The following is a 25,647-nucleotide window of genomic DNA, read 5'->3' as shown; positions in this document are numbered from 1 at the left end:
TGTGTATAAAGTGTAAATTATAATATGTATGAGAAAGAAATACATTTGCAATGGTGAATATATATAGGGAAATATGGGAAATATGAAGTCAAGTTAATAAGTCAAGTCATTTAGCCTCTTTTGAGGGTTATTGAGGTGCAATTTTGAACATATTAATATATAAGGCTATTATATTAAGAGATAAACATTGTAAGACAAAATATTGGATATAAAAATATTGCAATGCAAACATATCAACAAATATAAACAACAAAATTATTGACTTTGCATACTCTCTATGTGAAGGCCAAAATTTAAATTACAAAAATGTAGAATATCTAAATATCATCACAAAATAGGTAAGTATACCGCAGTTTAAACATTAAGTAGTATACTAACTATAAAAATATATTGACTTAAATACTTAAAGAATATAGGAAAAAATATATTGTTAGGAATGGGGTTTCTGGCTGGCTAGGGTATGCACCTAAGCCAGGCAGAACCCACCCACTCTAGTCAGGACGAGGGAGTTACACACCCAAGATACCCCATGCTCACCCCCTTGGTAGCTTGGCACAAACAGTCAGGCTTATCCCAGAGGTCATGTGGAAAGCGTTTACATAACGCACACAACACCCGGGACACAATAAAGACACCACAAAGGAAACACAAGTTATATAAAAATAAACTGTATTGCACATTAATCATTAGACCAAACACAACATATATCCTTAATACCCAGCTACACAAGCGTTTGTCAGAACATTACACAGATTACTAGTACTCTGCAAAAATAAGCAGTAGTCAGGTAAACACATAGGTTACTAATAATACCCTTCAACACAAGCAGTATTCAGGTTGTCATTATCATCAAAAATGCACATGTCGGAATAAACATATTCTCAGAGATGCTCAGATATATTCAGGAAGGCACTTAAGGCATATTTAAGAAAAGTGACACTGCAAATAGTGCAGTGCCACTTTTCTTGCGCCTCTTAGTGCCCCCTAACACTACCATGTATGCGCTGTATTTAAAAAACAGCGCACCCTGGCGGTATTTAGGGGACTAGTGTGAGAATTTTTGATTCTGACGCTTATCCTGCAAAGCACCCAGAGGCCAATTGTAAGCAACAGAAGCCTCCTTTTAATGCCTGCTCTGAGCAAGCGTTAAAAGTGCCCAAAAAAATGGCTCCATGAAATCTTTCAGATTTCCTTGCACCATTTGTTTGGGCCCCCTAACGCTGGAGCACCCCCTTTGCATACATTATGCCTGGCGCAAAGGGTTACAAAGTGGCACAATGCATGCATTACACCACTTTGTAAATATGGCATGGTGCTTTTGGCCTTCTAACGCCACATTAGCATCAAAACATGATGCTAATGTGGCATTGGAAAGCGCTAGGGGCTCTAAGTATGCCCCATGGAGTGAAACATTCCCCTCAGGCACATGTCATAATAAGAATGATGTCATGAATACCAAGACATCATCTTGAATGCACTTAAAACTAAAGATTTCCACATTGCCCCTGTGAAAGAACAACATCCCTCCCCACATGAATAATGGGGAAAAACAGCATACACAGGAATCACCTCTAGCGCCTTCTACCTGCAGGCTACAGTGCTCCTGTGCTTCTTTCAGAGTCAATGCGGTAGCCAGAACACATTCTTTCCCCTCTGGAACTCCTACACCCCTTTTCTCATGAGTGCGGTGTAAGAAGGATGGTTGAAAAGCATGGGCCCTCATCATCCGTCCAGCGGGGATATTGCCACGTCGCTCCAACTAAGAAGGGTTCACCCTCTTCCCACAAGGTAATCTGGTACACCCGAAGGCAGTGGTCTGCGAATCCCCTGCACAGCCAACCCTAATTCTCGGCCCCTCTTCTGGAGGGCAGTCTTGCCTCATGCAGCGTGCTGGAGTGGTGCGGTGAGTGAGTAGTGGCTTTAGCTGGATCTTCTCTTCCCCATGCTCGGAGACTACTTGCCTTCTCACAAGACAACCTCCTGGTTGGCAGGGATCGCTTCATTCCTGCCCGACCAGCAGGTGTCCGTTTCCTCAGTGGTTCCTGGCTGCGGCAGTGTTTTCCCTGAAAAGCAGTTCTTGCTTGTGCCCCTGGGGGCACCACCGAGAGTGCGCTAGCTCCACAACTTCTCAGGGCCTCACCAAATCAGGAAATAAATTAGGGGCCAGACCACAAGAACATGGGGAGCTTTTCTCGGGTCCAAGGGTAGACGCACTTCACGTGCTGAAGTTAAAAAGGGACAAGAGCGCTCTCTATAGGAGGCAGGCCTGGTGTAGTGGTACCTACGGTACTTACACCTTATACCAGGTCCAGGTATACCTTATTAGTGAAATGTAGGCAGTGTCTAGAAGCCAGACTGTCTAGAGATATCTGTGGATGAGCAGCCAAGGCTTATCTAGGAGACACACAATACCACTGTAGTCACACAGAACTCACACACATGAAAGAAAATACTCAGTGTTACAAAAATAAAAGTACTTTATTTTGGTGACACAAATGCCCAAAAAAACATAGAGACTACACTCCCTTAGGAGGATAGTAATACACAAATTATAACTAGTATGCAGAAATAGGCATAAAAACAGTGACAAAACAGTACAATTAGTGAAAATCACAATAGTTAGAAGTGGGCCTGGGGGAGCACAAACCAAATGCTTAGAAAGTGGAATGCGAAAGTTTGTCACCCACCTAGGCAAGTGTAGTGTGTAGAGGTGAGCTGGGAGTACGAGAAAACCCCAAAGGTGAGTACTTGAACCCTCCCCAGTGACCAGGAAAGCAGGAGTAAATCACTGTAACTTTCCAAGAACACACACAGAAAAGAATTATGCAAGAACCAGAAGAGACTGCAAGACACCAACAGTGGATTCCTGGACAAGAAGGCCTGTGGACGAAGGGGACCAAGTCCAAGAAGCAGAGAACAGTCCAGGAAGAGCATGAGCCCCTGCGAACCTGGATGAAGGTACTAAAGGAGAACCACAGTGGGAGAAGAAGAGTCAGCACTGCACCCAAGAAGACCAAGTCGGGTTCCTGGACGGTGCAAGTGATGTCCCACGCCAAATGGAGGATTGCAGTCTGGTTTGCACACGTAAAGCTTGTGGTTAGCGGAAAATGGCGCTGCCCGGGACCAGGAAGGACCAGGTGGACTCTACCCAGGAGAGGGAGGCAGAGGGGTCCCTCAGCAACTTAGAGAGCCAACAGAAGACCAGGCAGCGCACACAAGAGTCCCACAGCAAGGGGACAAAGAAGTTGCAGAAAAGGTCCACGCAGTACTACGACAGAGGCTCCAACGCCGCCAGAGAACAACTCAGGAAGCTGTGCTTTGTTGGATAGAGTGCTGGGATTCAGATCATCAAGATGCACAAAGAACTTGGAGAAAGGATGCCAACAAGCCTTTGCAGCGGCAAAACACATGGTGCACAGGGGTACTGTTGTGTGGGGATGCAAGCTCTTACCTCCACCAAAGTTGGACAGCTGGAAGAGAGCACCTTCAGGACCACTTCAGTCTACCACCCATGATCCACGCAACTCAGCAGGAGAGGGGATCCACGCAGACAGTCATTGTTGTAGTTGGTGCCTGCAGAAGCAGGGGAGTGACTCCTTCACCCCAAAGAAGATTCCTTAGCTCTTCTGATGCAGGCCGAAGACAGGCTGTCTTCACAGGATGCACGACCGGGAAACAGTTGCAGTTGCTGGCAGGAGCCGGAGATACAATGTTGCAGAAGGCATCTTGCTTCTTTGTTGCAGCTTTTTGAGTTCCTGGAGGGTCCAGATGCAGTTTCTTCAGTGAGAAGTCAAAATGGAGGATGCTGATAATTCCTGCGGGAGTCTTGCAATCCGAATCTGAGGATTTACCCAAAGGAGAGACCCTAAATAGCCCTGAAAGGGGGATTGGTCACATAACCAAGTGAGCACCTATCAAGAGGGGACTGTGACATCGTCTGCTGGCACTGGCCACTCAGAAGCTCCCAGAGTTCCATACCAACCTTGATTCCAGGATGGCAAAACCCAGGGACTTTCTGGAGGAGCTCTGAGCTCCTGGGGTGGTGATGGACAGAAGAGTGGTCACTCCCCCTTTCTTTTGTCCAGTTTCTCACCAGAGCAGAGACAGGGAGGGGGTACCTGAACCGGTGTAGTCTGGTTTATGCAAGAAGGGCACCAAATGTGCCCTTCAAGGCATTTCCAGTGGCTTGGGGAGGCTACCCCTCCCAAGCCTGTAACACCTATTTCCAAATTGAGAGGGTGTAACACCCCTCTCCCAAAGGAAATCCTTTGTTCTGCCTTCCTGGGCTAGAGCATCTCAAGCAACAGGAGGACAGAAACCTGTCTATGAGGTGGCAGCAGCTGAGGCTGCCTGGAAAACCTTAGAAGGCTGAAATGGAAATACCGGGGTCCGCTAAGGAGCCCCCAGAGAGCATGGAATCATGCAACCAATGCTTGCAAAATCCTTGGGATATGATTCCAATATACTTGATACCAAACATGCCTATGTTTGGTGCTACCATTATGTAGCTGGACATAGGTAGTGACCTATGCCCAGTACAGGCATAAAAAGGCATCCCCGCACTCACGAAGTCCGGGAAAATGGTCCTGGAGGTCGTTGGGGCATCTCTACTGGTGCAGGGGTGCCCTCACACACAGGTACTTTGTACTCTGCCCTCAGGGCTGGAGGGCCTGCTGTAGGGGTGACTTATAAGTGACCTGGTGCAGTGGAAATGGCAGTGAAAGGTTGCTTGCACCTTTTCACACAGGCTGCAACGGCAGTTCTGCCTAAGCCTTTGCATTGGCTCCCTATGGGTGGCAAAATATATGCTGCAGTCCATAGGGATCCCCTGGGACCCCAATGCCCTGGGTACCTAGGTACCATATACTAGGGACTTATAAGGGGGCACCAAAATGCCAATTGCGAATTAAATACTATGTTAACAATAATCAACAACCAATTTTTAAAGGAAAGAGCATAACTAATGGGGTCCTGATTAGCAGGATCCTAGTAGACACAGTCAAGCACACTGACATCAGGCAGAATATAGGGGTAACCATGCCAAGAAAGAGGGTACTTTCCTACCCTCTCCTTGCAGTCTGACAAAGGAAAACACAGAGCACTCTCCCCATGCTCAAGTAGGGAAATACAGAGGTGTTCCTTCTGTACAGAAGAAATCCAAACAGGGGGGAAGGGGGCCCACCACCCAGCCCCTGGAGACAGCAATGGGGGCCAGGGCTGCAGGGCCCAAGCACTCAGGAGGGCACAAGGGTTCAGAGGCAGGGGCAGTCCCTATCAGTGACCTAGCAGGTCACAGGTCAGCACAACAGCAGAGCCATCCCAAGGCAGTTCCTGGTGAGTCCTTCCATTGTCCAGTTCAGTAGTCCAAGTTGTCCGAAGTTGTCAAAAATATGGGGTAAGATCCACTGTACTGATACTCATTTTGCGCAGCCTCCTCAAAAGGGGGAGAAGGGGTTCCTTTCAGTACTATCCTGTTCCAGGAGTGTCCCCTTTCTCCTCCGGCACTGGCTCCAGACATCAGTAGGGGGTAAATGAGCCCTTTATGTGAGGCCAGTGCACAGCCTTTACAAATGCAGGTGTGCCCCACCCTTTCCTCTCTCAGCCCAGGAAGACCATTCAATATCCAGATCCACTCTTGTGACACCGCCACCCTCCCTTTGTACAGTCTGTCTGAAAAGGTGTGCACAAAGCCTAGCTGTCACTCTGCACCAGATGTAGATTGGAGTCAAGCTGCAAAACACGAGAGTCATAAGCACAGAGAAATGCCCACTTTCTAAAAGTGGCATTTCTATAATGGTAATTAAAAATCCACCTACACCAGTAAGCAGCAGTTCACATTGCCATTACAATCACACCAAACATCGATCAGACAATACCACTTGGTCATATGTTAGGGCATTACCAATGCAGTCCTATGAGTGAGTTACAGCCCCCACAGTAGTGAGGAACCAAATAGGCTGTTAGTCACTGCCAAGACATATAAGTCATAAAGACATATGTCCTACCTATTACATACACAGCACCCTGTCCATAGGGCTAGCTAGGGCCTACCTTAGGGGTGGCGTAGATGCAGTAATATGAGAGTTCCATGCCTGGCAAGTCAATTTAGAGGCCTGGTCCATGTGGCAGTAAACTGTGCACGCAAACCCTGAGGTAGCCTGCTTGAGACAGGTTTGAAAGGCTATTTCTCTGGGTGGTGCAAGCTGCGCTGCAGGCCCACTAGTGGCCCTGAGTATAGGGATACCACTGTACAAGGGAATTACAGGTAAATTAATTATGCCAATTAGGTGTAAGCTAATCATACCAAATTTAAAAGGTGGGTCATATGCACTTTAGCACTGATCAGCAGTGATAAAGTGCTCAGAGCGCTAAAGCAAACCAAAAATAGGTCAGAAAAATAGGAGGAGGAAAGCAAAAGGTTTGGGGATGACCCTGTAAAAAGGGCCAGGTCCAACATATATATTATAAAAATACCAAATTAGATTCTATAACGACAAGCATCATAAAATAAACCTGCATACTTTAAAATAAAGTTTACAAAATAAAATATGTAAATAAGTGAAATTATGAAATAAACAGGAATACATTTTTTTAATACTAACAACAATCCACAGTAATTAAAACACAATGGATTGAAAATAAAAAAATATTTTGATAATTAAAGTATTAAGAATAAAACAATACTTTTAGTCTTACTCCAAAAACAGTATTACATATAATGATTTATAAAAAATTGCAAACTAAATTCACATAACTGACAGCTCCCACCAAACAAAAGGAAACATAACTCCTCTTTCTGTAAGTAGGAACTGTCAAACAGCTCCCACTTGAAGAAAGCAGAGTTTGTATCTGTTTCCCTGCACCAGATGAAAACATTGCTCCTCCAAGCAGGGAGCTGCTATTTAAAGCAGCGTTCTGCTTGCCTGAGCAATGCTGGCTCATGCAGTAGTCGTGGGCTGACTAGGACCACAAGGGCTTTCAGGTTTGCCCCTCAGTCCTCGCCTGGCAGCAAGCTTCTTGCTTGTCTTCCACTTTGAATTCATTTTATGGAGAGATTGGTTTAACATGTTCCAGCCTACATTCAGAGCAGGGAGGACAATGTGGTTATAGCACAAGCAACCTGCTCTCTAAAAGACTCCAGCAATGCAGCAAATTCTGTCTGCTTCTATAGGGGTTCAATTTTTCCCTCCCTAAAGGACCTACAGACAAGCTTTACAGTTCCTTGAAGTCAATGTAGTTAAATATAGAAGGTTCCAGAAGGCAATATCCTCCTTGAACTATTGGGGATCTGTAATGAGATCGGTCCTGAAGAAAGCCAATGACCTATCAGGGCACAAGTAGGCTCAAACATGTTGGCTTTTTTGATGTAAGGGACACGTAATTCATTCCCAGCGCACCATATCATGGATGTTTTTACTTTTCTACCATATCACAATCATAATAAAGTAGGACTCGCTTCGGTAGAGAGGTAATTTTAATTCACTTTCACTACACCTTTGTTCACAGATCCCACTATATTTTTATACCCAGTGGTGGCATTTCCTACTGGTTGGAGGCAAAAAAAAGACCTAATGATGAAGCTATTGGCTACTAACACCAGAGAAAAAGAACATTCCATTGGTGGAAAGTAGGTGGTGAGGGTCTTAAAATGCATGTAGAATATTGGTTAATCATATGTGTGGTTTCACTCTCCTTGACATTTACATGCTTCTAGAAGCTTCTCCTTACTTGGAAGGCATAACTAGGAATAAATACTGACCTCAGACCCCAACTCTTCAGTACACTTCTGGACCTGTGGGTACTCTGACAGGAAGAAGGACTGCTATGCTGCTGAAACGACTGTTACTCTGCTGGACTACTGCTCTGGAGGAAGTGCTACTCTGATGTGCTGCCCTACTGCCATCTCCCTGGGGGGGAGGGAGAAGAACTGGACCTGCACCTCTTGAGCCCACAACCCCCAGAGTCACTCCAAGGGCTAGTCTGCTGCCCTCCTGGTCTGAGTCACAGCAACTTAAAAGTCTCTCATCCACCTGCACCAGCACCTAAATCCAGCTGGGCCTGGTGGCACTGAATCCTTGTCACTCGCACAGCCCAGTAATGCTAACTTCAGTAAGTACGACCCTTCACACTACTTCATCGACCATTCATGTGGAGTGACAGGGCAAAGCACAGTCACGACCATCCATAATGGCAACAGGATAGTTGCGCTACAGCAATGACCTACCACGATACCAAGCCTTTTCTTTGTGCTGCACTGATGACTGTCTGCTACTCTTCCCTGATCCTCGCAATCTCATCCACCGTGAACAAGACTCTTGACACTGGACTGAAAAGATAGCTTTTTTAACAGGACTAACCCGGCCCCTCTATCTGACCCGGGCTCCATCACTGTCAGCCAAGACTTGAGACTGCCTCTCAGTCCACCATATAGCCGCATTGGTGCTTTGTACTTTTTGGCACTATTTTACATTCAAGTCTTTAAAAATTCATAGCTCCGGTTCTAATGATTGGATATGTGTTGTTTTGGTCTTCTTTAATTTATTACATTTTACTCTAATTTTCCAAGCTAGAGTGGGTTCCTTTTGTGGTGTGTTCTCACTGTGTTACTGTTTGAAATGTTGCACATATACTTTACACGTTGCCTCCACGTTAGGCTGGACTGCTCTGTGCCAAGCTACCAGAGGGTTGAGCACAGGTTAATTTGGGGTTTGCTTGTGACTTCACCCTCATGAGGACTGCGGTCGCTGCTTGACTAGGGCTCACACCCCAGTCAACCAACAACCCAATTTCTTGCAAATGTTTGATCATAGTTCAAAACTAAGGTGGTCATTACAACCCTGGGGGTCGGTGTTAAAGCGGCGGTAAAACCGCCAACAGGCCGGCTGTAAAAAAAATGGAATCACGACCGTGGCGGAAACAGCCAACATAGACACCCACTTTAACACTCCGACCACCACGGTGGTACAAACAAACACCCCGGCGGTAACCGCCAACAGACAGGCGGAAGACAATGTACCGCCCACAGTATTACAACAGTCCAATCAGCCACCTTTTCCGGGGCGGATTCACCGTGAATACAAACACGGCGGAAACAGGACTTGGAAGGGAAAGCGCTCACCTCTACACACCCCACGAGGAACCAGGATGCCATGGAACCGCAACTCCAGATACTCCCTGCCTTTGTCTTCCTGCTCATCTACCAGGAGCATGAACGCCGGCTGCGAAGACCATGTTGAGTACTGCACCTACGACACAGGGGGGGAGGGAAAAAAGAGTGACAGACACACGCAACACCCCCACCCCCACCCTCACCCACGACAACACACACACTAATACATCATGATACATTACAATTACACCCCCCCAAACCCCCAGAAGAATGCAAAGACAAAAGGAAATTATTTAAACATTTGTAATCTACTAAAATTCAGTACTCAAAAATATATATATACACTATGAACAAATTTATACACCAAGAATACAAGTCCAAGGTATTCCCCTATTAAAGTCTGTGGACCATTGGGCCCAAAATGCATGGGCGAGGCCCACACAAGATACCCGATCAAAACGGAGAGAACACTGCTGGGGCATCAGATCGAAATACAACAGGCACCTCAGGGGGAAGGGAAGGGGGGCACCTCAGCCAGATGAGTGCACGATGCCAGATCCAAGAGGGGGCTCCATGCCCATTGATGTATCCTGGGGAGTGCAAAGCAACAGTCTCACAAGTCTCTCCAGTGGGTGGGTTGCCCACTGCTTTATCCTGGGGAGTGCGAAGCTACAGTCTCACACGTCTCTCCAGTGGGTGGTTTGCCCACTGCTTTATCCTGGGGAGTGCGAAGCCACATTCTCACAAGTCTCTCCAGTGGGTGGTTTGCCCACTGCTTTATCCTGGGGAGTGCGAAGCCACAGTCTCACAAGTCTCTCCAGTGGGTGGTTTGCCCACTGCTTTATCCTGGGGAGTGCGAAGCCACAGTCTCACAAGTCTCTCCAGTGGGTGGTTTGCCCACTGCTTTATCCTGGGGAGTGCGAAGCCACAGTCTCACAAGTCTCTCCAGTGGGTGGTGTGCCCACTGCTTTATCCTGGGGAGTGCAAAGCCACAGTCTCTCAAGTCTCTCAAGTGGGGGGTTTGCCCACTGCTTTATCCTGGGGAGTGCAAAGCCACCGTCTCTCAAGTGGATAACAGTCTCCACTGGTTCTGGAGGGGGCTTGGTGCCCAGAGTGCTTCATCCTGCCAAGGACTGAGGTAGTGAATGTGCTACTCCACTGGGTCTGGAGGGGGCTTGGTGCCCAGAGTGCTTCATCCTGCCAAGGACTGAGGTAGTGGATGTGCTACTCCACTGGTTCTGGAGGGGGCTTGGTGCCCAGAGTGCTTCATCCTGCCAAGGACTGAGGTAGTGGATGTGCTACTCCACTGGTTCTGGAGGGGGCTTGGTGCCCAGAGTGCTTCATCCTCCCAAGGACTGAGGTAGTGGATGTGCTACTCCACTGGTTCTGGAGGGGGCTTGGTACCCAGAGTGCTTCATCCTGCCAAGGACTGAGGTAGTGGATGTGATACTCCACTGGATCTTGAGGGGGCTTGGTGCCCAGAGTGCTTCATCCTGCCAAGGACTGAGGTAGTGGAGGTGATACTCCACTGGTTCTGGAGGGGGCTTGGTGCCCAGAGTGCTTCATCCTGCTTGTGGCGGCCCCAGTAGCGTCAGAGATTTTGGCGCTCATTGGCATGCGTGCTGGTGGCAGCGGTGTCCTGTGAAGTGGTGCTTGTGGTGGTGGTGTCCTTGGCAGCGGTGCTGGTGGCGGCGGTGTCCTGTGAAGTGGTGCTGGTGGCGGCGGTGTCCTTGGCAGCGGTGCTGGCGGTGTCCTTGGCAGCGGTGCTGGTGGCAGCGGTGTCCTTGGCAGCGGTGCTGGTGGCAGCGGTGTCCTTGGCAGCGGTGCTGGTGGCGGCAGTGTCCTTGGCAGTGGTGCTTGTGGCAGCGGTGTCCTTGGCAGCGGTGCTGGTGGCGGCGGTGTCCTTGGCAGCGGTGCTGGTGGTGGCGGTGTCCTTGGCAGCGGTGCTTGTGGCGGTCTTGTCCGCTGTGCAGGTTTTCGGCGACTTGCCTGTCTTTCTGTGCCCCTTCCCCACCTTGGATGGTGGCGCAGCTGTCTTCCCACTCCCAACTTTACTCCTGGGAGAGGCTTTGGTGGTAGATGTTTTGCCTTTCTCCCGCCGGACACTGGCCAATTTTGTATGCTTTTGAGGTGGGGGACTGTCCGTGGTCTGGCTCCTTGGCACACTGGCTGCCCTGCTGCTTGGTGCACTCCAGAAGCCGGTTACTGCTGGCACCACTGTTCCCGCTAATGTTGTGGCTGAGGTGCTGGGTTGGGACCTGGAAAGGCGGGACCTAGGGGACTGAAGGGGTGGGGGGGTGAGGGGAAGAGGTCAAGGTTGGACAGGAAAAGTTTTTGGGACACACTGGGACGGGTAGATGGAGGGGGTGTGGGAGGGAAGGAAGAGGTAGTGGTTGTAGGAGGTGTACGTTTGCTGACTTTGGGTGAAGGTGCATGGGCTGAAAGCTGTCGTGAGGTGGATGGCTGTTGGGTGGGTGTGTGGCTGCGTTTGTGTACCTTGGGAGCTGGGCTCACAGACACACTGGGAGAGGACACAGGGGATGTGTGAATGGTAGTGGGGTGGTGAGTGCACGTGAGCGGGGTGTGGTGGTGGGTGTGCTGGTGATGGACGTAGTGGCTGAAGATGTAGTGCATGCAGGTGTGAGTGGAGATGAGACAGGGAGGGAGGAGGGAGACGTGGAGGAGGGGGACACAGTGGAGGCAGTGGATGTTGGTATGTGTGCATGGGTATGATGCTTGTGTGAGTGCCTGTGGGATTTGTGGTGCTTATGTTTGCCAGAGCTTCCCTTGTGTGTTGAGATGTGTGCATGCTGGTCTGATGGTGCGCTTGGGATAGGTTGAGGTACAGGGGTTTGGGTCTGGGTAGAGGAAGTTGGAGAGGGGAGGCTGGACACAGGGACAATGGCTGCCATCAGTGCTGAGGCCAGAGTCTGAAAAGCTCGCTGCTGGGCTGCCTGACCAGAATGAATGCCCTCCAGGTATGCATTGGTCTGTTGCAACTGCCTCTCTACACCATGGATGACATTCAAAATGGTAGACTGCCCAACAGTGAGGGACCTGAGGAGGTCAATGGCCTCCTCACTGAGGGCAGCAGGGCTGACTGGGGCGAAGGAAATACCCACCCTCCTGGGTGAGCGGCCACGGGGCACATGCTGAGGGGCTGCTGGGAGGGCGGTGCTGGTAGGGGGGGTGGCGGCTGTACCTGTAGATGCGGTGGGCACAGAGGGACCCGCCACCGCAAGGGAGCTCCCATCAGAGGAGAAGTCTGTGTCGCTGGTCTCAGCTCCTGTCCCTGCCATGGAGCTCCCCTCGCCCTCCATCCCACTGGTGGCTTCAGACTCTGTTGTCTCGCCCTCCAGGGCCATGTGGGATGCAGCTCCCTCCTGCTCGGGTGCCACTGCTCCTCCTCCTGATGATGCTAATGCACAATAGAACAGGGAGACCACAAAAAGGGGTGGAGGCAGAAGAAAGACATGTTGAGTGCATGCAATACCGCTACCGTTGGTGGACACTACAGACACAGAAGCCCCCTGCACTACGCTGTGCACTTTGAGTTCCCTAATTAATCACAGGGACATGGGGTACAAGGCCTATGCCCGATTGCCGGACACATGGAAGTCACAGGAGCCTGACTAGGTGTAATTGGCTCTGAACACAGGTGGGGTGGGATGCCACATGGCCTGCCTTACGACAGGACCTTGCCTACTAAACTCGCCCTGGCCTAGGGGAACTCACAGCCCACCTCCCCCACCCAGACACCTCCACTGCGTGTAGAATCAGCTGAATGAGAGTGTACTCAACCCCTTGTGGCTGCTGTGATGCCCTCAAGCGCCCATCCAACTCTGGATACGCCACCACCAGGATCTGCAACATCAGGGGGGTCATGGTGCGACAGGCACCCCTCCCACGTTGGGAGGCCATCCCCAGCTGGGCCTCCACCGTCTTCTTGTTCCAGCGGCGAATGTCCTCCCATCTTTTCCGGTAGTGGGTGCTCCGTCTGTGGTGGACCCCCAGGGTCCGGACTTCCTTGGCGATGAAACACCAAATATCCTTCTTCTGGTGGGTGCTGACCTACAGGAATAGTACAGGGGAAAAGGAGAAGATATAACCGTCTGCACCGTCACAGTCATTGGCCCGCATCCCTACCCTTGCCATGACGCACATGCACTCACCGTCGTTTCATGCACGCCTCATTCACCCCCCCATCCTATCTTCCATCCACACCACTCCACACAGGCATTGCCCATTCAGAATGCTCACAGTGTACTTACCTGTTTGTCTGGAGGACCGTAGAGTAGCATGTACTGGGGGAGGACCCCATCCACTAGTTTCTCCAACTCCTCCGTGCTGAAGGCAGGGGCCCTTTCCCCAGACACATGAGCCATTGTCTCTTCCACACTGAGGTCACAGCAGCACTTGCAGTGTAGGTCCTCTCCTGGCGAAGATCAGGTATCAAGTCAGTGAACAGAGAGAAAATGGCGGTCACGTCTGCGGCGGTGCGTACCGTCACCGCTGGCGTACATCGTCATTGGCTCCTCGGACCCAAAGGGTCCAATGTTAACCAATGTAGGATTGCGCCGCGGTCTTCGACCGTCTACGTGACGGTGTACAACGCCAGCGCAGTTACCTCATATCCCCTTGTCCCACATTACAGGTCAGGCAGACGCCATTTCAGGGGGCCACATGGCATTAACTTTAAATGCGTCACACATATCTAGGCCTTGCATACACACTAATACAGGCACGTAGCGGTTTGAAAAAATTGAGGAATAAAGTTGCGTTTACGTACCTCAGTGTTGGTTGACTCTCTGCTCGCTGTTCTCCTCCATAGAGCACGTCCGCTGGGGCAGGTGAGGAGGTGGCAGCATCCTCCGGTGTACAGACCGCTGGTGGACCTGTCAACAATGGAGGAGCGACATGTAATTGTCACCTACAGACTTGATCGTGCCACAATCCTGGAACTGTGTGCCCAGTTGGAGCCAGACCTGATGTCAGCTATACGTCATCCCACAGGAATCCCCCCTCTAGTGCAGGTGTTGTCAGTACTCCATATCCTGGCAAGTGGGTATTTTCAAACTACAGTGGCCATAGCATCAGGGATGTCCCAGCCTATGTTCTCCAACGTGTTGTCCAGAGTGTTGTCTGCCCTGCTGAAACACATGCGCAGCTACATCGTTCTCCCTCAGGTGGAGGATTTGCCAACAGTGAAAGGTGACTTCTATGCCCTGGGACACATCCCCAGCATCATAGATGCCATTGATGGGACACATATGGCCTTGGTACCCCCCCCGCAGGAGTGAACAGGTGTACAGAAACCGGAAGAGTTACCATTCAATGAATGTGCAGATGGTGTGTTTGGCGGACCAGTACATCTCCCATGTGAATGCCAAGTTTCCTGGCTCAGTGCATGACGTTTACATTTTGAGGAATAGCAGCATCCCTTATGTGATGGGGCAACTCCAGAGGCACCGTGTGTGGTTATTAGGTGAGGACATGGAGCCTATACAGTGTGACTAGGTGTCTGGGTCTTGGGATGTCCCTAAGAGTTAGTGTGTGTCTAACAGATTTCTCTCGACATTTGCAGGTGACTCTGGCTACCCCAACTTTTCATGGCTACTGACCCCAGTGAGGAATCCCAGGACAAGGTTAGAGGAACGCTACAATGAGGCCCATGGGCAAACTAGGAGGGTTATAGAGAGGACCTTTGGCCTCCTGAAGGCCAGGTTCAGGTGCCTCCATATGACAGGTGGTTTCCCTATTCTACTCACCAAAGAAGGTGTGCCAGATCATCGTGGCCTGCTGTATGCTTCACAACTAGGCTTTGCAACGACAGGTGCCTTTTCTGCAGGAGGATGGTCCAGATGGAGGTGTTGTGGCAGCTGTGGAGCCTGTGGACAGTGAGGAAGAGGAAGCAGAAGAAGAGGACATCGACAACAGAAACACGGTGATTCATCAATACTTCCAGTGAGACACAGGTAAGAAGAGATCACTGCCTGCTACATCTGATATAATTGTTTGATCTCTCATCTGTCTGTCACTTTCACCCAGTGTATGGACCCTGAGTTGTCATTTTCCCTTTCAATTTCACAGATGTGGGTCCCACTGTGTGACATCTGCTTTGTTTCCACATGGACTAGAGCTGTGTGACATAGGTATGTTGATAATACAATGGATATAGCATTTTTACACATTTTTTGCAAATATACATTTTCGAAAGCACAGATTGACTCCAAATTGTTTTGTGCTTTAAATGTGTTTATTTAAGTGCTAAATATTGGAGGGTGTTGTAAAATGGTCAGGGGTGATAGTGGAGGAATGTCCATGGCAGAGTCCAGTCTTTTAGTCTCACAGGTGCATTTTTCAAAGGGGCATGGGAAGTGGGGCAGTTTAAGGATGGACAGGGTGACAAAGTGGGACAGAAGGATGACAATCAGGGTGGTCTCATTTCTTGGCGGGGTCTTTGCATTGTTCTCTGTCTTTGTCCTGGATCTCAGGGACCACTTGCGGGGTGGTTCTCCATCTGCAGGGGGTGGGGTGCTGGTGTTGTGGTCCTGTGCCAGTGCCTCCTGTCCACTAGTGCCGGCAGAGGTGGTGGGTAGTTCATCGTCCAGGCTAGTGGCAGGGGCCCCTTGTTGTGCCACAGTGTCCCTCCTGGTGTTGACGAGTTCCTTCAGCACCCCTACAACGGTGCCCAGGGTTGTGTTGATGGATTTGAATTCCTCCCTGAACCCCAAATACTATTCCTCCTGCAGCCGCTGGGTCTCCTGAAACTTGTCCAGTACCGTTGCCATCGTCTCCTGGGAATGGTGGTAGGCTCCCATGATGTTGGAGAGGGCCTCATGGAGAGTGGGTTCCCTGGGCCTGTCCTCCCTGTCGCACAGCAGCCCTCCCGGTTCCCCTGTGTTCCTGGGCCTCTGTCCCCTGAACCGTGTGCCCACTACCACTGCCCCCAGGTCCCTGGTGTTGTTGGGGTGGTGGGTTAGCCTGGGTTCCCTGTAGTGGTGGACACACTGCTGCTTGACGTGTCCTGGTGACAGAGGTATGGGCCCGCTGGGTGGGTGCTGTGCTGGTGTTTCCAGAGGGGGGAGGCTGTCTTGTGGCTTGTGCCAGTGTGAGGGGAACCGACTGTCCTGAGGTCCCAGATGGGCCGGGCTGGTGGTCTAGATCCAGTTGGACAGAGCTGCTGTCATCACTGTGGGCCTCTTCTGTGGGTGTAGTGGACATGTCTGTACCCTCCTGTCCAGTGACGTTGGGTAGGGTGCAATGGGTGGGTGACCCTGTACCCCAGTGCTTGCATTCTTGTGTGGGACCTTGTGTCATAATTGTTTAGGGGTGTGTGTGGGTATGTGCAGTGGCTATGCATTGGGGATGGGTGTCCATGCTTTGGTGTTGCATGCAGGGCTTGGTGTTGGGATGGGTGGGTTGTGATAGTGGGACATATGTGACTAGTTGGAGTGATGGGGGTGAGGGTGGGGGTATGTGATAGCATGCAGGTATGGTGGGGGATGTAATAGTTAAGATTTGCCTTTCCAGAGTCCATTCCTCCAGCTACTCCTGCAAGGCCCTCAAGATGCAGTACAGCCAAGACCTGCTCCTCCCATGTTGTTAGTTGTGGGGGAGGAGGTGGGGGTCCGACGCCAGTCCTCTGAACTGCAATGTGGTGTCTTGAGACCACAGAACGTACCTTCCCTCGTAGGTCCTTCCACCTCTTCCTGATGTCATCACGTGTTCTTTGGTGCTGTCCCACTGCGTTGACCCTGTCCACGATTCTGCGCCATAGCTCCATCTTCATAGCTATGGTGGTGGGCTGCACCTGTGATCCGAATAGCTGTGGCTCTACCCGGATGATTTCCTCCACCATGACCTTGAGCTCCTCCTCATAGAACCTGGGGTGTATTTGCGGTGCCATGGGGTGGTGTGGGTGATGTGTGGGGTGGTGCGTGTGGTGATGTGTGGGGTGATGTTTAGGGGTGTGTGGTGTTTTGTGCATGGATGTTGTGTGAGTGATGGTGTTGAGTGCCTGTGGATGCTAGTTTGTAGATGGTGGTGTCTCTCTCTGGCCTTCAGTCGCAATTGTGGTCGTAGGGGTTTGTGGGTGATGTGCGTGTGTATTTTAGATTGTATTGGGTGTGTGGGAGTGGTGTGTGTATGTGTATCAGGTGTGTGTATTTCGATTTGTTCAATGTGGTAGTGTTTTGTAAATGCCTGTGTACTTTGAGCGCAGCGCTGTGTACCGCCAATGGAATACCGCGGTTGAAAGACCACCGCGTGGATTCATGGGTCGTGATAGTGTGGGCGTATTCCTGTTGGCGTGACCGTGTCGGTTTTGTTATCGCCAGTTCATCACTGACCTTTGGTGTGGCGGACTTGTGTGGGTGTCTAAATTTTGGCGGATTCCGAGCTGTGGGTCATAATAGCTGTGGCGGAATTCTGCGGCTGCCGCGGTGTGTTGGCGGTCTTCTGCACGGCGGTAAGCAGCATTTACTGCCAATGTTGTAATGACCCCCTAAATTTTTACTCACCTTACAAATGTATCATTTGCGGCATCTCCGTGAAGTTCACTGACTTTCAATTTAAGAGTTAAGGATTCAAGGTCATACACCTGTAAAATCAGAGAATTCCAACTTGGGATGTTGCACTGCACTACTCATAATTAGGGCCACAGTCTCAAAGATATTGTTTTAAGTTCCAGTGTCACCTTGGTCATGTGCCTTCATAAACATCTGGTCACTTACAAGGTGCTTCACGTATTTCTCTCATAAATGATACGTCAATACTTTTTATCACAAAAAATTATAAAGACATTGTTAAAGAGAAAAGAGTTGGCCTGCGGTCACCTAAAGAGCTTCATTAAATTTCATTCTTGGATTATGCGTCATAACTATGTTTTTACCCTTAACTGCATTGAATCAATCACAGACAAGTAATTAGGGTTTCTGATTGTCAGTTTGAAGATTACTTGTTTGGGTCCAGCAGTCATTTTAGTCCTGAGTCTGCTTGAAAGTATGATAAACCACAAGGTGTTTCAAAGATCTAGCAAATATTTTCATATTACATAAATACAACTTTTATTATGGTGCCTTATTGTACTCTATTTTTGAATTGAGTGTGACAACTAAGTTTTGAAGTCAACATAGTGTCATCTGTGGCTAAAAGGTAAAGGTCACTGACTCTCATTTTGAGGGTTAAGAGGTTATGTACCACTAATGATTGTGTCCTCTTTTTGCATCACTGGCAGTCCAATCACACTTTTTACATGTGTATTTTGAACTAATAGTTTTCATGTAATAATATATTCTATTTTTTATTCATTGGAAAAGGATAGGATTAAGAAAAAATAACATAACTTTTCACTCCATCTATCTGGATTAATCTCTCCCTTCTCTTTCTCCATTCTTTTGCTCTCCAATTAAACCCAAATCCTAAAATGCAAAATGATATCGTTGTCTGCTAGCAGCCACCTATGAGCCCTAAGTTAATTCCATTTTTGGATGTTATGTCATATTCTTGAACTCTTGCTGGTTAGCTGGTTTTGTAGAATCAGTTTGGGGTAGATCTAGTTCAAATGTCCTTCTCAGGCTGCTGTCCAGACACACCCTTTATGTTAAGTGGGCCTCTCCCTAGGCTGGAATACCCACAACATGGGCACAATGAAGTGTGAGATTTTGTCACATAGCTGATCAGAAACAGACAAAAGGCCCTCAAGCCCCCACTTGTAACCTAGAAACTTTCTCACCTTCAACAACAGAAACTGCTCTCACGCTCCTCAACCCCCCCCCAACCGAATGGCAGTGCTCTGGAAAATCGAATCAGAAGCCCCTTGGTAATATTTTCATAGAATTTCTCAGGGTAGGCCTGTGTCCATCTTCCTCACTTTAGTGTCTGGATCACCACTCTTCAGCTACAAGAATGCAGGCAATACACTTCCTCTGTCTGTGAAAACTGCTCTCATCCTACATCTTGTGTCATGCTAACCCAGGAACATCCAAAATTAATCCTACTGGCTTTGCATGTATTACATGTACACTATAAACAAACACATAAAGGAAAGTAGGTTTGTGGATTATCTGCATTACGGTTAAAAAATGTTGGTTGGTTTATAGTGTAGCCCCTCAAAAAAAGAGAAAAAGACCATGATTAAAAGAAGGAAATTGGATTAGGAGAGTTTACTACCCACTGAAATGACTTCTTAAATTAACGTACAAAAGCACTCCCAATGTAGTGGTTGTGATGTAAGACTCTCGATATACATACTTACAATACAATGACTGACAATCCTGTTATGCTCTCACCAAATTTGTCCTTGGAAATGACACCTTCAAAGAGGACCCTTCTTCATCAAGTAAGGAATACAATCATAGGAATCAAATGACATGATCTCCAATTTTAGAGTATCGCTCATCTGAACTATATAGCATTTTGTAAAAGGACATACGTACCCCAGCTAAATCTAAAGGAATGGGATGAAAATGCTCAGTGCTGTCACAGATTGAAGTTATGGACTGCTGTGCCCCTCTCTGGTGGACCTGCACCGCCTGCAATTTTCTTGTCTTCTCTACGTGTTCATAGTGTCTTTGCTTCAACTAACCAGGGCACATTCTACTTGGTCAGGAAAGTAAGACTTCAAGGTTAGTTTCATCATCTCTAATTGACGCTTGATCTTTGGTGAGGGGATCCTGTGATACTGTACTGCTGTTCCCTGACATTGTTCCATTCCTGCCAATAATAGTATGGATCTGGGGCATTGCCTGACAATGGCAAAATCTCTCATTAGAATATCCCTCTATGTGTCCATACCTGCTTTCCATAGTAACTGCGCTGAGATCACCGAATATTTATTCTCTAGGATAAAAGCACTGATGTTGGACTTAAGGGTTTCCTTGTCTTGGGTAATCTGTTCTTAGTGACTCTCATGCACCAATGCAATTGTAGTGGAATGATGTAGCCAAGATAAGAGCCTAGCTGAATTGCTAACTGATCAGTGATTCCTCCTGAATATCATTGTGGTTTGCTAGGGTGCAAGGCCCCATATCAAAAATAGTGAATGAGGAATTAAGTGCCTTGAGAGAAAGAGAGAGAGGTGTAGTCACTGTCTGTAAAACACAGGAGTCTCCAAATCTCCAGGTACCGAGGCCCAGTTCCCCCGCTTTTTACCTGGATTGTCCTCCGACAAATCTAGGACCTTTCAGACCTGGCCTCACTCCTCCTGCAGCCTCTTCTTTCCTCTCTCTCACTCTCTCTAATGCTTGTTCCCAACATTCCATGCCCTCTCTATTAATGGCCTATTTTTCTTTCTGCCTCTCTTTTTGCCTCTTTTTGGGCCTTTGACCCTCTTTCTCACATTTTGTACACACTCTCTGTTCTCTTTTTTGCCTTTCTTTCATTTTCTTTAGTGCCTCTCTCTTTTTGATTTCTGCCCTCTTTTTCATTCTAGTGGGTGCCTCTCTTCTCACTGCCTTTAAGACTTTTGCTCTTTCCTTCTCCTCTCACCTCTTTCCACTCTTGTGCCTCTCTGTTGTGTGATAAAATGCTGCAGAAACTGGATAAATACTTAAGCAGGTGTTTATTCTCAATGGTAGTAAAAAGAGCCCATGTCGCAGTTACCCCTCTCCACAGGTTCCCATCTCCAACTGCCAGTTGCAGAAGGGTACCATAGAGAAGGAATGTGGAATGCAGGGAACCAAGCACAAACATATTTGTCATAACATTACATTATACATAAGAATAATTGTACACTAAACTCTCTTTGTGCCTTCCCCCTCATGCACCTTGTCTCCATCAGCATCCGCTTTTTTTGGTGCCACTACTCTCCTATTCATCACCCTGCTTGCCCCTTGAGGCCCCTTAGCCCCCCACCCTCTTCGCTTTTTTCCCCTTTGTGCCTCCCCTCGCTCCTTACCTGATACCCTCATCCTCTTCCTTCTTCGATCATCTTCTTCCAGCTTATTCTAGTCCCGCTCACTGCCCTTGTGCTCCTCCTCCCTCCTAGGACCTACTTGATTGGTGGCCACTGTGCAACCCCCATTCAGCAGGTGTCTAGGCCCAGCTCCCCTACCACTTACCAGAGACTGGTCCTCTGACCGGGCCTTGTGCTCCAAGGTCTCACTTCGTCTCTACTACAGCCTCCTCTCTTCTCTCTATCACTTGCTTTCTTCTCCCTCTCTTTCTCTCGTGCCTGTTCTTGACGTTCTGTGCCCTGGCTCTAGAGGGCCTCTTTCTTTTTTTGACTCTTTTTGGGCCTTCGGCCCTATCATTTTTGCTCCACTTTTTGGGCCTTCAGCCCTCTTTCTTGCACTTATGTGCTTGCTCTCTACTCACTTTTTTGTCGTTATTTCATACTTTATTGTCTCCCCCCATTTTTTCATCTCTCTGTGCTTTCTGCTCTCTTTTTTGTGCTATTTGCCTTTCTCTTCTCTCCCCACAAGTGCCTTCAAAGCTTCTGCTCTTTCCTTCTTCTTCTCCTTCCTCCCACCTCCACTTTTGTGCTTCTCTTTGGGCCTTTCCCCTTCATGTGTCTTTTCTGTTTCAGCCTTTAAATCTTTTGGTGCCCTTCTCTCCTCTCGCTTGCCCCTTCAGGACCCCTCAACTCCCCCACCCGCCTTCTCTGCTTTATACCCCTCTGCTGTCTCCACACCTTACCTACTGCCTGTGTTTTCTAATTTTTTCCTGTGTCTTTTTCCCACAGATTCTAGCCCTGCCCACCTCCCTATGCTCCTCTCCTCTCCCAGAATCTACTTAATACTGTGCATCTGTCAAGTGGGTGCTCCACCAGCTCACCGAAAATGTGCCAAAGGCAAGACCATTTGCAACCGGACTGTGCCCAGCACCACAACCCCTGGTCCGATACAACACCCCTCCCACTACATAGCAGCTACCTTCCATTTGCTTGACCTAGGACACTAATCTACCCGCTGCTGCCCCACACAATACCACACAGCATCAGAGGACCTTTTTCCTGCTTCCACTCTGCCACTTCACTTACAGCAACTCACCTGCACACACACCCCCATACTTCTATACCTGTACCACCAGCTCAGACTATCACACTTAACATTCCACACCAGAATCTCAGCAAACTCTTGCATTTATGCTCCTCAACACCCCTCACTCAGCAAACATGCTATTGAAATCTGGGATATCTTCAGATCCCAACATCGACTCTCAACATCTTCATGGCCATCTCAGCAGATACAAAATAGCACGCCAAGACCATCTCAACAACCAAGAGGGCTCGCATTTATATACAAAGACACCATCAAATGCGCCACAACCATAGACACAGCCACCCCTTTTATGCAACCAATGCACTTTAGCCTACAACACACAACAGTTTCACCCTGAAATGAACCCTAGCATACAGATTTCCTGGACCATGAACCAACTTCAGCAACCTCATGTCACACTTCACCTCTCTCCTCACTATCAACTCCCAGTATGTCATACTACTAGATGACCTCAATTTACACCTGAAGGACCTCACAGATTCCTGCTCCACAGACCTCCTCAAGATCCTAAAAAACATCGTAATATCACAGCTTGTCCCAGACCCATCATACATCGCTGAACATACGCTAGAGACAACCTTCTCCACTGGCAACAAAATTAAATAGAACTCTTCCTCACCAGTCCCATAGACCAACCACTCTATCATACCCTTCCAAATTTTCCCACCACAAGCCAAAGCACCCACCAGCACCAACCTGCCCAGCCAGGACTGGGACACACTAATAGAAAGGACAGGTTCAACACCCTTGAAATGGACCTACCCAACACCACTGACAAACCTAGACAGAATATTCCCAACGTCAACCACTGGTTCAAGACCTGTGCAGACTCACTCACACCCATCAAACTTCACAGACAACGCAAAATCACCAAACAGGCTAGACGGTACACAGATGACCTCCAAGAATTCAAAGGACACTGCAAGTAGCTGGAACAAAAGGACAGCCAACCATGAAACCAACACCAGACTCACCTACAAGGCTGCACTCAGGTATGACCACCATCACCTGAGAAAAACCAAAAGAAGAGCCTTACCTGAACATATTGAGGCAAGATTCAATAGCTACAAAGAGATATTTTCTATTGTTAAGGAATTCACCACCCCAGAGGCCACAACCATTTCCGTCACACCATCTCAGGAACTCTGAAACAACCTATCTAAGTTCTTTCACAGAAAAATCAAAAACATCTACAGCAACTGCAAGCTACTAGCCAACCCTAAGGATCTCATAGTTAACCTGCCCACCACTGACCCTGACTCTTACCTAACCAACTGGAAAACACTCACTGAGGAAAACACCACAACAATCATGAAAACAGTCCACTTAAGGGCACCAACGGACCTGTAAAACCATCATATCTACAACATGGGAGGACCACAGATCAGCAAAATCCTCACCTTCATCATCAACTCCTCCATCAAATCAGCCATGTTCACCAAAGATTGGAAACATGCAGCAGTCAATGACAGCCTAAAACAACTATTGACCGACCACAGCGAACTGGGCAATTTCAGACCTATCTCCCTACTCCCATTCTTTCTTAAAGTTATAAAGAAGACTATCAACAAAGAACTCTCCACTCATGTCAAACTCCACAAACTACTTGAACACACCGAATCAGGTTTTCAAAGCAACCATAGCATGGAAACAGCACTCTCTACAGCCGCAGATGATATCCACACTATACTAGACTGTGGAGAAATCACCATCATCATCCTATTCGGCCTCACCACTGCTTTTAGTACAATATCACACTAAACTTGCATCAGCAGACTGCATGACAAGAACTGAACCCAATGCATCCAAGAACTGGCCATTAACTGGATATGTTCTTGCCTAACAGGAAGAACACATAGGCCCTCATTCTGACCCTGGCGGTTCTCTACCGCCAGGGCCAACGGGGGCGGGAGCACCGCCGACAGGCCGGCGGTGCTCCCTTGGTCATTCTGACCGCGGCGCTTTGGCCGCGGTCAGAACGGGAAAACCGGCGGTCTCCCGCCGGTTTTCCACTGACCTCAGAATCCTCCAAGGCGGCGCAGCTCGCTGCGCCGCCGAGGGGATTCTGACCCCCCCTACCGCCATCCTGTTCATGGCGGGAAAGCCGCCATGAACAGGATGGCGGTAGGGGGGGTCGCGGGGCCCCTGGGGGCCCCTGCTGTGCCCATGCCAATGGCATGGGCACGGCAGGGGCCCCCGTAAGAGGGCCCCGCAAAGTATTTCAGTGTCTGCCTTGCAGACACTGAAATACGCGACGGGTGCCACTGCACCCGTCGCACCTTCCCACTCCGCCGGCTCGATTACGAGCCGGCATCCTCGTGGGAAGGGAGTTTTTCCCTGGGCTGGCGGGCGGTCTTTTGGAGACCGCCCGCCAGCCCAGGGAAAAACTCATAATACCCTCCGCGGTCTTCTGACCGCGGAGCGGTATAATGGAGGGCGGGATCCTGGCGGGCGGCCTCCGCCGCCCGCCAGGGTCATAATGAGGCCCATAGAGTCAGACTGCCGCTTTACACATTAGATCCCAAGAACATGGTCTGCGGAGTGCTCCAGAGTTCATCAATTAGCCGAAATTCTATTCAATATTTACATGTCTTTACTTGCTGACATTATAAGAGCACATGGCATCTGGGGGTGGTGGAATATTCCATTCCACCTGCAGAATTGGTGTAATTTGGTGACTTTGCTTTACTTTTGTAAGTCAGAGTTCCAGCCAAATTCTGCCAATTGCCGCTTGGTGGATTTTTTTCCTCACATAGGGCTCCAGAACGGTAAGTTGGTGAGCTCAAGTGAGATTTTGCATCCCCTAGTGCAATTTCTGGTTGTAAGGAGGACATCCAGTGAGATTTTCCTAACGCAGGAGGTCACGGGAAGTCATAACCATTTGCGGTCACTAACCTGCCACTTGAATAGAAAACCTCCTTGCGCTGCAGCATAATTAACTCCAGTAGCTGTGCTCCTGGCACACTGCAAGATGCCATTTGTTCTGATTTTTCAGGATGGGACATGATCTTAGCACTAAATTACAGGGCAAGCAATGTAGCATGCCTGTTTCTGCCCATTGTTGGAACTTCCCAATCTCACAGAGTTTTTATGTAGCTCTGCAGAGCAAAGGAATTCCATGGAGTCAAATTCTGTGAGTTTCACCTACCCTTAATGGCATCTCCATCATTTCCTACACTGAAGACCTCCAACTGATCCTATAAATGCCTGACAAGTCCACCATCTCCAAAACCAACTTTGCCAACTGCATGATCAACGTAGCTGAATGGCTGAAAGTCAATTGCCTAAAACTCAACTCCAACAAGACAAAAATGTTGATCTTCGGGAACAGGAACTCTCCGTAGGACTCTACTTGGTGGCCTTCAGAACTTGGATCCATGGCCACAACAAACAATTAAATGAGAAACCTAGATTTTCAATGACAAACTCATTTTGATAGCAATCAGCTCCGCCTGCTTCCATACACTCTGCATACTCAGCAGAATCCCTAAATGCTTACCTAGGAACACCAGAAGAACCATCATACAAGACCTT

This window comes from Pleurodeles waltl, chromosome 5 (assembly GCF_031143425.1).
Source record: "Pleurodeles waltl isolate 20211129_DDA chromosome 5, aPleWal1.hap1.20221129, whole genome shotgun sequence".
In the NCBI taxonomy this organism is placed as follows: Eukaryota; Metazoa; Chordata; class Amphibia; order Caudata; family Salamandridae; genus Pleurodeles; species Pleurodeles waltl.
Note: the sequence above shows the minus strand (reverse complement) of the source record.